Source organism: Ornithodoros turicata, chromosome 1 (genome assembly GCF_037126465.1).
Source record: "Ornithodoros turicata isolate Travis chromosome 1, ASM3712646v1, whole genome shotgun sequence".
Lineage (NCBI taxonomy): Eukaryota > Metazoa > Arthropoda > Arachnida > Ixodida > Argasidae > Ornithodoros > Ornithodoros turicata.
In genome coordinates, this window is record NC_088201.1 from 179266776 (window position 1) to 179279272 (window position 12497).

The 12497-nt window shown below is 45.6% G+C and overlaps 1 protein-coding gene and 1 pseudogene across 1 annotated transcript in view; both read right to left on the bottom strand.

Moving 5' to 3' along the window:
• Window positions 1-12497, bottom strand: part of LOC135378833 (uncharacterized) — a 78219-nt gene that overhangs the window by 37816 nt on the left and 27906 nt on the right. The gene's annotated exons all lie outside the window — the stretch shown is intronic.
• LOC135379144 (uncharacterized) lies at window positions 9216-10918 on the bottom strand (annotated as a pseudogene).

The window sequence follows — 12497 nt, forward strand, 5'->3', positions numbered from 1 at the left end:
ACTGCCTTGTGATACCTTCTATATTGTGACGAGCATTGTACATTGGCTTCAAAAAGGCTTTCTGTCTGTCTGGAAGGAACTCCTTTGTTAACACCCTTACAAGTCCGCTACGTTTCCCACATTTTAATGTGAGGTATCTGTCTTTAAGTATCTTGTTTTGAGATTCCGTTCCATTGTTCGTTGTCAAAATTTCATGGAACCCCATTCTGTACATTTTTACCCACTGCTCCTTATATGGTAGCCAATGACTTGTGATGTAGGTTTGTAGCCGCACATTTTCCCAAAACTCTGAATGCTGCAGGTATGATAAAGCAACCTCAAACTCTGCAACCGTCACAGAGTGAGCCATTTTTCGTAAGTATGCAACAACAGTTTCTTTGTCAGAAACGTTGTTTTCTTTTCGTCTGAGCCACCTGTCCCACGCCTGTTCGCGATGAAAATCACAGAACACGACCTTGCTCTCAGGGTAGCTTCTTGTTATCGCATATAATTCTGTCTGCGAACAATCGATCATCCAGTACTCCGGTTGAAATGCTGGGCACCAGTCACTGAAGATAGACAAGGCTTCAGCAATGCAGTTCACGGTTTCAAACTGAGTTATAAATACACCCCCAATCACATATCCAACCGGTGACTTCAGGACAATGAAAAACAACGGGGTGGTGTAGTCTGTCGTTTTGTAGGTGACGTCAAGGCATGCCACGCTGTTCCCATATTTGTCCGTCATCTCTCGCATGAATTTTGACTTGTAGCAGAACAACAACTTCTGTTCATACTCCTGGGCAACAGCTTCTTCAGCATTATCATTGTCGTCGAGCTGCTGTGTCACCGAAGACTTTGCGTATGGTCTGAACAATATCCTAGAATCGCTCTCCTCCTCACGGAGCCCAGCAAGAAACCTGTCAAGTGTCTCCTGGTCTACACCACTGGCCTTGTCCACCCTGAGGGCAGCCTGTATGTGGTTAACAATATCCTTTTGCGTCGGAAAAAATGCACGACACGAATCATCAGGGGTTTTCTCGCCAGAAAACAACACATCTTGTACATAGTACTTGATGCACTTTTTCACTTCACGCACGGATGTAATCCCTTCTTTGGCAAGTTCCTTGATGCGTTCTGACACAGACGGATGAACAGTTTGCCCATACACTACAGCACTGCCAAAGTCATGTTCGGTATGGCAGCACATTTTTGACATTCTGATGTAGAACCTGTCTTCTGTACGAACACTGTGCCCAGATAGCAGATGATCTGCAACCAGCTTCAGTTTTTCTGACTTCAGTGCTTTGAGCTTGGTCTTGCAGATGTCAGCAGTAGCATTAACCTAAGCAAAAGTGAAAAATATATGAAGCCACTATATAGATGCTGCAGATCCAAATATATATGGAAAAAGCCTACCTTGAATTCTGAAAACAGCTGGATGTGCTTGATATGCATTGTTGCTATGCACCCCTTTTTCTTGGTTCCTCGCAGCTTCATTCGTTTCTTCTTGAAAGTCTCTGCTGTCCAACCTGTCTCCTCTTCACCTGGCTACATGCAAGAAAGAAACAAAAAGAAAAATTGGCTATTTATAATGAAAATTTCCTTTCAATCCTTGAACTATAAAGCAATTCTCACATGTTCTGATGATTTTTAAACACAAGGCGACCTTTATACATAAAAACAGGCATACAGAAAAATCATAAGTGAAATATAGCGCTTTATAGGTGCATGGAGTGAATCTCACAAAAGCATGGTCGGGACTTATGAAATGTTGTTTAGAGTTATTTGCAAATGATTCTTCTGCTGCAATATGGATAATTGAATTTGAAAAATGGCACGTTGCTCCTTGGCTGAGTTTCCCTTCTCGAACTGAGTATTTTCTTAATTTATACAACTGCAGTAGGAGAGGAAACTATAGTGGGTTTATTATGCTTGTCCTTTCCATACATGCATCCTTTAACCACTTGAGAAATGACTCTAAAGGGTGAATCAAAGTCCAACGGCACTGCTCCACGGTGTGAAGAAAACATGAGTTTGCCTGTTAAGACAAAATAACAACAAAATCAAAATCGAAGTTCACTGGCTGGAACTTCACCAATGCGTTATGTAGTGCGGAATACTTTATTTTGTAGCATAAGCTATATAGCCGGACGGTTAAAAGCATCTATAACTACATCACTATGACATGCCCTATCTCTCGCAGTTACTCAGGCAATCCAGAACAACCTCCGTGGTGATTTCGTTTGACGGGGCGTTGCAAATAAGTACTTACGGTTGTCATCTTCTCCACGATCTTTATAATAATGCGACGATTTGATTTTAAACGACACTGCGATTTTAAGAAGGTCTCGATCGAGTTCTCCAAGAGCCTTAGGATTGGTGACATAGCCGGTCCAGGGATCACCGTCTTCATGTAAGTCACGTAGCCGGGAACGCATAATCTTGCACTCTTCTTCCTCCATAGTGCGAACTCCGTATACAGGGTGCCGTCGGTGCGTGCGGTGTGCACGTGGACTGTACAGAACGAGGAAGCCGGAGAGAAAGAGACGAGACTACGGAGGAAGGGGAGAGGCTCACGTGACCCTCCCCCGCCGCTAACTCCCGGCAGATAGGCAGCCCCCTTCTTCTATCCCCAATTCTCCAGGAAAACTGGCAAAACAGGGTTACGGCGGCAAAGGGACAAGGCGCTGACCCCCACCGACCGGCAAACCAGAACGAGTCTCCTCTTGTTCTTCTTCTTCCACCACTAGGAACAGTGGCCACCAGCCACAGTCTCCAACGAGTCTCCTTATGCCGTCATCGGTGACGTGCCATCATACCTCCTCATCCTCGTTATAGCTGGAGTGGCGAGTTAGGGGTGAAGGCGCGGAGCTATGTTGATGTGAGTTTTTTTTCTGGGAAACAAATTGCACACATCAAAACCTTTCGCGCTATTCGGTCTAATGACACACACTTTCATCAGATGTCTTAATCTGAATTTTTTTTGGATGGCCCTCTGTAATCCTTTAAGAAAAAAAATAAAGGAAAGGTTAGCCAGGCAAAGAGCCGACTTGCTATTCCGAAAAAAAGGGAAAAAAGGAAAAAGGGGGAAAACGAAAAGGAAAAGGAGGGAAAAAGAAAAAAGGCGGAATCGAAACAAAGGAAGGAAAGAAAAACGGGGAAATCGAAAAAAATAAAAGGTTTTCTATTGTTGAGCCCTCAAAGGGTAGTCGTACAGTCGGCTGTTTATCGTTAGGCCGGTGTCTGTTAGTTGTGGTTCCTGTGCCTACGTGCGATGCTATCATCTCACGGAGGAAGGGACTTGGAGTCCGCAGGCGAATAACGAACGATCAAAAAAGAGTTGGCACGGACGACTACTTCAGCTGCACCATCCCAATGATTGAAAAATCCTAGAATCTTTCTTACAAGACTAGAGCTTTCTTTTAGGGATTCTCACAGAGGATGTTGATTCCTACAGACATTCTTACAGATAACATATTTGCGCACACAAAAATCATTTAAATGAACTTCTGATGGTGCATCTTAAAGGGAGATTCCGGGACAATCCGAAACTATTATAATAGCTGTGTAAATGAGCTCGATATATTCTTCCGAAATGAGAAATAAAATTGGTTTGGCAGTGGGGGCTCCTTAGTCGCTAAAGGAGCTCGAAAGCTCAAAACGAAACCGAAACTTCCGAACGTTGCCTCTCGCACCTCCTGTACGATGCGTGACGTCACCGGTAGTCTCGTGTGGGCCACCGGCTGTTTTTCGCGCACGCGCATTGTAACTACTTCGTGCCACATGGATGACCAGTCGTCTGCTTCCTATATTTCGTTCGAAAATATTCGCCAGCGCGAAGAGCAAAACCTACAGTAAGCCGTACACGAGGAACACCGGTAAAGTGTACTAAAATAGGGGTAGTGGTTTCCAGTGGCGTAGCCACGGGGGGGCTAGGGGGGGCCCGAGCCCCCCCTACCTGCCACTGACCGACCCACGCAAATCGTGCAAATCCGAGGAGAAAATAATATATGGGGGGGGGGGGGACCACTGTGACGATCGCGAAAGTTCTTACAGTTCATGGCGTCTATCTAAGCGGCACACTTGAATGATTTCCAAAGTATGAGCTTTTCAAAATCCTTCCAATCTCGTGACACCACCTCATTGGACATCACAGTATAATCGTATTGTGAATGTCCAAAAAAATTATTTTAGTTTTTTTTTTTTTTCTTTTTCAACCGCATGCTGCGGTGTGCACAAGTATTGTGTGTTGTCGCACCCAGGATCAGCGGGGAGGGGGGATTGGGGCGGGTTTTCGTATAGAGCCCCCCCTACCTTGGAGGTCTGGCTACGCCACTGGTGGTTTCAGAGCGCAGACGGAGACGCCCCACCTAATGTCGACGACGCGAGGTGGCGGCACTTTTGCATGGGCTGTATGGTGCCTGCATTGACCATCGCTTTTGCTGCATAGTTATATGAAGGTTGCAGCTCGTTTCTTCGCTTAGAAATGCTCTTTTTTCTTTCAACGCAATCGGAAAGACCTTTTTAACATACCGGGAGAGGTGTACAGATTAAGAAGCCACTGGGCAGTTTATTTTGGGTTTAAAGGGACTGTCGCATCCGGAACCGTGGTTACGAATCCAATACCAATGTGTTCGGTACACTACCACGAGCTATTTGCCAAATTTTCTCCTTCCAAAACGGACCGGGTGATGAGGAATCGAATTTAAAAGATCCGGTTTCGTTTTGATCCTCGAAAGCGCCAGCGCCAACAACATCGCGTGACGCAAGGTCGAATCTGGCTAATCCGCTGTGAAGGACGCTGTCGTCTGCCGCCAAGTCTGGGGCTGCTTTGTTTTTTTCCAGCACGTCGCCCGTATTCACATGTGACACTTTCTAGTGACTCGGATACTATCGCTACGCTTGCATCCTTCGCGTGGGATGTCGTTTGGAAACCGACGCAGCGTTCCCGACTCCAGGAAAACTTCCTTGGAAAACCTCGATGTTTGATTTCGCACGCCAAGGATACAGCTACAGCCAGACCCCAGACGAAGCGAAAGTTGGAAGCAGCTATATCACTAGCAGGTATCCAGATGAAGCAAGGAGTGTTCATGCTGTCCGGGTATGCTCCTCGCATTTCACCGATAATGTGTACCTGGATGAGAACATCAACTTGGATTGACACAAAAAAGGAACGAATTGAAACTTGACGCCGTTCCGACAGTGTTCCACGAACAACGCGAGCCAGCAACTTCGACAGTAAGTCACAATGTCTATGTAGTTTCCCAATCGGGTCTGTCACTCTTGCGCGTGAGTAACTTAGCAGCAAAAGACGAAATCAGTACAACGTAAGGTATCCCCTAACCTATGATTAATAACTAGATAAATAAAATACAATAAACAAGTTCAAGTGATGTCATTCATATGAACGTGATTGACTTTTCTCGTTGTCGGACGCGTTATCATGAAACTTTCACTGTTACTGAACCTGTGACTTTTGTGGAATGTGGTAGACATGATTGGTTTTCATGTGTGTTACAGCTGCAGGCAGTTCGACAGGGTCAAGCGCAAGTGGTACGTATATTACTTAAATACATATAATGTGTTTACAATTTTTGGACACAGAACAATTCGCAAACTATGAACTCCGATCACTAAAAGGAAGAACTGACGCTGTTTGTGTGCTGGTGTTAGAAACAGGCACTATACAAACAGTACCTCTGTCCGTAACATAAGCGCCATAACCCACTTCCCAGTTACCTTTTATCTCTCTGTTTGTGAACTGTTTGTGTGCTGTAGGGCGGCGGTTTTTGCGGTTGTCGTAGCCAACTTGAGGTGCACTTTTGACGTTCTGTGTTATAGAAGGACCAGGTGCTGCTGATCAAGTCCCATCCATCCATGAAACGGCATCAAACAATGTACGTGTGTGCACGGCAATTTTGCTGAGAGACCTGGTTTTTACACTAATGCCTTTACGACTCCTCTGACAAATTAGGATCTTCCAGAACAGTGCTTTCTTCATCCAAGTTCAAGAAGTAAAGAGAATGACTTCATGGCTTCTACTGACATCTCACAGCTACATGCCAAGACAAAATAACTTGACAGCAGGAAATGAAAAGAAAAAAAAAAGGTCCGTTTCAGGTCCACCCAAATCTTTGTGCAGAGGCTGACAACAACAACGCTATTGTGAGATGATGAATGATACTGATGCAGCGTTGAGATTAAGCCCTTGTTTCCTTTTTTGCAATGCTATACATTACTGCTGGTTAAATGTAAAATGATGCACCTACCTCCAGACATTAAAGGGGCTACCAGAGATGTAGTGTCAATTCAACAGAAAACCTGCATGTTCTACGAGGCACTGTCACATAAGCATTGGCCAAATTTGCTGTCCTGTGAGCTTTGATAAGATATGCCGTAGATAGTAAGAGGCCTCTTACTGTAAAAGGGAGGTGCATTAATCGAGTAGTGGGGTCTGAGGCATGAGGGCCAATTCAGGATGTACTAACCCTTCTAAAATTTTACACTTGGTTATGCCCAGAGATCGATCCAGATCCCCCCAACACCCCGAGTTTTTTTCCTGTGTACCACTGTTATAATGAAACCGTCCAATTTACTGTCCAATCGTCCCGTTTTCATTGCAATTGAAGTACTTACAAAACTGTTTATTTTATTTTTTATTTTTGTGAGTCCCCGCTTCAGATCCCAAGGGACATTGCCAGTGTGGTGCACGCTGATAACTGTCTGTGCATAGCAAATAATAAATATCTGTGCGTGAAGAGTTGGATGTGGACTTGTGCAATGGCTCTTGAATGGACAACACTCAGTCAACACAAAGATTTATTCACATTTGCGTAACTTATTGCCTGTCATTATAATAATTATTATAATACATAGACAAGAGGTAATGCTCTGCCAAGGATCTCTGAAGTTACAGTCTTGAAAGCTGTTTTCAAGACAGTGGTGCTAAAAAATTGGATCAATGGCAGGTATCAAAATTTGTTTTGCTGTATCAAGGCAGAACAATCTTCCGTGGGAATGACAAATTTTGGATATTCCCAGACAGATGTATCACTTACTATGATAATGAGGTGTAACTGTACCATTAGTGAGTTATGAAACGTTACCTGAAATTATTTGACGTGTTATATCCCTCACATGCTATAATACTGCCAACGATAAGAAGCATTACACTATCATTAAAAGTATAACTGTCACTTATGGCCAGGTAGTTTATTGCTCCTGCCTATTCCTTTGCACTTCTCGGGATTACTGTGGTAACACAGATTCTGTTTCACACTTCTCAATTGGAAACTACGCAAGTCTATTATGGTGTAGGTGTGAACAGGAAATGAGGCACACTAAAGATGATAGTCCTGATAGGACCAGGATGGAAAAACGTTGGCGAATCATGCGGACGACACACCCAGGTATCTGTCGTCTGTTTTTCGGTCCAAGGAATCTCCAAACTCAGCTTGTAAACACACAATAAGCAGTGAACCTTACGTAGCTGTAAAAAGAAAGGACACTTTGCTAAACACGTAGCATAGTAATTTCCTGACAATCATTCTAATTCTAACCCTGCCCTTGAGTTGCACAGTTGGTTAGAGCCTTCGTAACTTTCATGGGGCATTCGTCGTGTGTGCAAACAACGACGACAACTACGAAAATAAGGATTGCTCGACGTGCCTATCTATCGTGGGCACAGTAGGCGAAGACTGTGATCGTCGCTGCAATACTGCGGTAGATACACCACTAGAAGTTCTGGCCGATGACAGGGAGCTGGGAACAAAGTGTGATGCGTGCGTGTGGTGCGTGCCGTCATTGCACAACTCTACCACTTCACCAGCACTGCAGCATATAGGTACTCATCCAGTTCCTGAGGAACACAGACGCCGCACAAACACTTGGATTGTTTCCTGCGTCGTAGTGTGAATGTCACGGGATTAAGTATTGAGCACTCCGATCATGAACGTACCTAAAGCAGTGGTCCTGAGGCTCGTTCTGTTGCGCTAACGCAGCTGCGGCACGTACATCACCAGCGACTTGCAGAATAAGCGGATCCGTCGAATATTGGCCGTCATCAAACATGTATATTCGTCACGGGAGCTATTACTAAAGGCATTTGAACAGCACGATTCGCCACTTCCGCGTTCCGAGTCCGCCATCTCCGTATGTGCCTTCGCCTTCGTCTCCCTGACCTTGCTCATGCAAGCTGCAAGCCGCGGGGACTCCTCTGGCTCGCCGCGTTCTTATTGGTCAGATTCCATGTGACGTTGCTAAAGATTCTCAGCAGGGAGTTCCGCTTGACGCCCGCTTCCGTCGTCTGCTGTAGCGCCGCTTACACACGAATTATGCAAAAAGTATTCCGTCGATCGGAACGGGACTTTCGGAGTCATGGTCAGTGAAGGACGGGGAATCTCATTTCACTGTGGTTTCGGAATCGATCTGTGGTCGATGCGACTGTCCCTTTAAGAGAAGCCCACTATTTGTGCGCATCGCACTTTTGGAGTCACTGTCGAATTCGATAGATATTGGCTATATGCTGATATTAGCTTATTTAGATGATTTGTATTAAAGCTTAGTGTATTATACAGCGTTGTATTAGTATCATTTACAGAAAACGGGTAAGAAACGGGCGTGAGCTGATGGGAAATAAGCTGCACAATACATGAGTCAACTCAGCTGCTTTTATTCTTATTCTGCTTTATAGCACGAAGAGCAACGAGAAATTAATATTTTGTATCACAGAAAGAAAACTATGCCATTCACTGAATGTAACAAAACAAATGTAATGGCTCCACTACTCAAAGGTTTATCACGAACAGCGGCTCAGCTTCATGTGTAGTTTCTTTTTCCGTCGCGCTTCTCGTGATTGATTGAGCCCAGCCCTTTTACATAAAAATGCAGCCTTGTTATAACATAAAACTAGACTAGTTCTGTCGTAAGTACATCTGTATGTTCACCACAGCCTAAAGCATAAGCAAAGCGTGATTTCACCAGCATCGTCACATCAATTATACTGTCCCCGCACAGCTTCTCTTTACTGAAGAATGACGTAAATATATCCTCCAGTTTTTTTACCGCTAGGAAGAGAGTTTCGGACGGATACAACAGTCCGCCTTTGTCACAAAGTACTGTGAACTCTGCGTTCTTGCTCTTCTGAGGAGTGTTCTCCAAAAGAAAGTCGCGGCACTCTAAGCAGTTGTTGCGAGAAAGAAATTTGCGGGAAACGTAACCTGCCATGTAGTGGATTAGTCGACCATCACTCTTCTGTTCCACGTAGCCTCTGTGTTCTGTAGGAATGCTATCAAGCATGGTTTCTGCATGAATCCGTCGAGGTTAGCTTGTGGACTGGGGCTGTCACGTGCATCAAGCAAGGAATTAATTTCTTCACTCAGTTCTGCATTGCCAGGGGTCACTGTCTTTGCTAGGTTATAAAACGACAAGCAATTCACAACAATCAAGAACTGTGTTGGTGTTGGGTGGTCATTTGAGCCACACGATTGCCTGACGATTCCAAAAGAAAATTTCAAGGGGATCCTGGCTCAGTCGAGATGTCATAAGGTACTTAAAGCCTTGTGTTGAAAGGTAGTCCAAGAGTGCCAAGGTGCTAGATATAGTAACCCTAAGGCCATCTGCTGTTGAACTACTCAAAAATCCCCCCACTCCTTTCGCATGGGACTCCCAACGAGACAAAAATTCAAGGAAGTCCTTCAGGTTCTGCACATCCTTGGAACCTGGCCGCAAGGCTTTCGCAGTGAAGCGTGAGGTCATTATCTTAATCAGGGAGTTGATGGTCCTGAAAAGAAAGATACATGTTTATGTAGTGTACTGAAGCTGTTCCTTTGTTTAGGGAAAGTTAAGACTACGCATGAAAAATAAACCAATTGCGGCTTTCAACATACGTGAAAAAGCATGTTGTTGCATCAATGTTACCCCAGGACGTCTCCAACTGATGCTTGTAAAACTGCAGGCCGTTGAGAACTCGGTCTCCAAAAAGTTGAAAGGCATAGGTCACCCTCATCTTTTCAAAGTTATTCGGTTGCAGATGCACAGATGTGAGGCCAGGCATCGCCTTCAGGGTGACATTGCTGGAGTCTATCTTGAATGCTTCCCTTAGAGGCTGCATGGAAACCTGAAGTGCCACCACAAAATGTTGTCCACGACAAGCCTAAAAAAACTCTTTATATCACATACCATGCCCTCCGGAGTGTTGAGTGGGTGCTTGAGCAGGGTGTTCCTAAGACACTTTAGCAGGTGGGGAAAGTCTAACAGGAAGTGTAGATGACGGGACGAATCCACCGGGTGTTCAAGCTTGCAAGTGACCTTCCCTGACTTTATGCCAATTCCCAGGATCTTCCACATTCTGCAATTCCATGAAGCTCCATCGCATGTGATAAAATCTACAAGGAGACCACTTGACTCAGCAAGGATGGTAGCTTCTATGAGTATCTTCGCAAGTACTTCCGCTTTGGCATTTCCACTGGTGGCGAAAAGCCCGATAATTTGTGACCACTTCCCAGTGAAAGGAATGAACATGATGACCATGCCGTGGTCACAGGGAACGTTGTGTCCTTTGCCTGTGAAGCTGCCTATGTCGACAAAACCTTCGATGTGCCCAGTAGGCAATACCGTGAGGTGTTCCGATAGCTTTATCTCGTCCACTAGTAGGCCGCCATGTCTCTTAAAGCTGTCCATGTGCATTGTCTTCTGCTTCAATTTGTCAAGCACCTTATGATTAAAGCAAAACCCGCTTCTGTAGACGCTTCAAGGTGCTCTTGCTTGGCAGTGAAATGATATTGTTTGGCTCATAAAGTCTGGGGCTTTCCATCTTCATCATTATACACTGAAGTATCCACTCCTTTGAGTAAGTGTTTCCGTTGGAACTCTTTTTCTTTGCCGAAGCAAAGCAGTGCCTGACACACTCTTGCTGCTTGGGTGGCAAAGTAGCAATTTCCGTCTCTAGCACTTCATGTGGCTGCAAGCTGAGGTCAGCATATCGTGATGAAAGTCTCCCGTACTTTTGCAGTGTCAGACGGAGTCTGTAGCACTTTGTACATGCTCCTTCTTTGAGCGCTGCAGCCTTGACTTACGCGTTAGTGCTTTTCTGAGGTACCTGCATGAGACACAAGCTCGCCCTGCAAAACAAAACAAAACTGTTGGCACCGAAGCACACACTTCTACCTGTTTGAGCTGAGTGGCATGGCAACGTACCTTCTGAAGGCTCCTTTCCGGCACAGTGTTTGCTGAAGTAGGTGTTGTCACGTGTAGTGAGCTGCTGCTCGAGGCTCTTTGTGATGTTAGACTTGTTGAAGTTGCTTGCTGGCAATGCACCTTTGCAGATGCCATAGGAATCCACGCTTCGGAGAAGTATCTCTGCTTCGTGGCAGCTGTTTAGTTGTCCCTCCTCGACCATGCGGCTGCACAGATATGCTGTGTACTTGACGGCTGACACAAAGTCCCAGTAGAATGTCACCATTCTCTCGATTGTGATTTCGTTGTTTGTCATTTTTAATTTGCAGTACACCAGTCCCTTGTAGTTCGGAACACGATGGCAGCTCCAATAGACAGATGGTACATTGAACGTGAGTAAGTGTTTTCCAAACGCTGTCTCTGTTTCGCCGGGTAGTTGTTCTGGTTGTTCCTCACCCGCAGGAAGCATAGTAGAAGCAGGCTTCGGCGGCACCGAAACAGCTTCTTCTGGCGTGCTGCTGCTAGCTGCTTCTGATACAGCACTGTTGGGGCTGGCATCTTCACCAGGAGTGACAACGACAGCCTTTTGCTTCCTCTGAGGCCTTGGCTTTGGTGTCTTCCTGGACAAATAGCTTGGTGTATCTGGAAGCAAATATCGGCACAGCGTTCGACAACAGTTCTGGTTTCCCACGTGGCATTCGAACTTCCTTTCCGTTTATGATGTGCACGTAATCACGCACAATGCACGATGGTTCGAAATGCAGCTCGCACACAGAACAAGTTTCATCAAGAGTTTTGTCCTTACGGTGCAGGTTCCGCTCCCAAAGCTTCCTCAGCTTCTCATCTTTCGGTACTGCGAAGAGCGACGGCTGCTCTTCGTTCTTCGCCCATTGGTAGCCGGTTTTGCAGCCAGGAGCGAAGCAGTGCCGCTGTCGTCGTCGTGCCGGCATTGCATTTAATCACAGCGCGACCACCATCAACGCACACCAAACAGCTAAAAAAGGAACTTTCCAAACGCAGTGGGGAGAACAAGGCGCACATTGACAAGCTCTCGAGCCCGTGCGATTGCAGCGCTCCGGCACACATGCGGAATCCTTCCACGCTCGCCGCCTCACAGCAATGTATGGCGGGCGCCGGCGCCTTACCCCACTACCCCTATTTTACTACACTTTAACACCGGTCAGGTGAAGCCCAGTGTTGCTGGACTGCTTTTTCCCGGAGGAGCGCCTAATCACTCAAAGGAAAATATATGGGCCACTTGGGGATGAGAAATTGTATATGCTGAAATATCGTACGGAACGGATTGATGTCGCACTGTTACCTCAAGACGTTTTTGTTGC